This window comes from Nematolebias whitei, chromosome 3 (assembly GCF_014905685.2).
Source record: "Nematolebias whitei isolate Nwh7 chromosome 3, NemWhi1, whole genome shotgun sequence".
Classification (NCBI taxonomy): Eukaryota; Metazoa; Chordata; class Actinopteri; order Cyprinodontiformes; family Rivulidae; genus Nematolebias; species Nematolebias whitei.
Window position 1 is genome coordinate 44,104,257 of NC_056500.1, and position 252 is coordinate 44,104,508.

A 252-nucleotide genomic window follows, 5' to 3' on the forward strand; every position below is an offset into this window, starting at 1 on the left:
TATATGTATGTATGTATGTATGTATGTGTATGTATGTCTGTATGTATGTATGTGTATATATATACGCATGTATGTATGTGTATATATATACGCATGTATGTATGTGTATATATATATACGCATGTATGTATGTATGTGTATATATATACGCATGTATGTATGTATGTGTATATATATACGCATGTATGTATGTGTATATATATACGCATGTATGTATGTGTATATATATACGCATGTATGTATGTGTATATA

The 252-nt window shown here is 26.2% G+C and overlaps 1 protein-coding gene across 1 annotated transcript in view; it reads right to left on the bottom strand.

Moving 5' to 3' along the window:
- The window catches only part of polq (polymerase (DNA directed), theta), an 81,466-nt gene that overhangs the window by 38,927 nt on the left and 42,287 nt on the right, over positions 1 to 252 (bottom strand). The gene's annotated exons all lie outside the window — the stretch shown is intronic.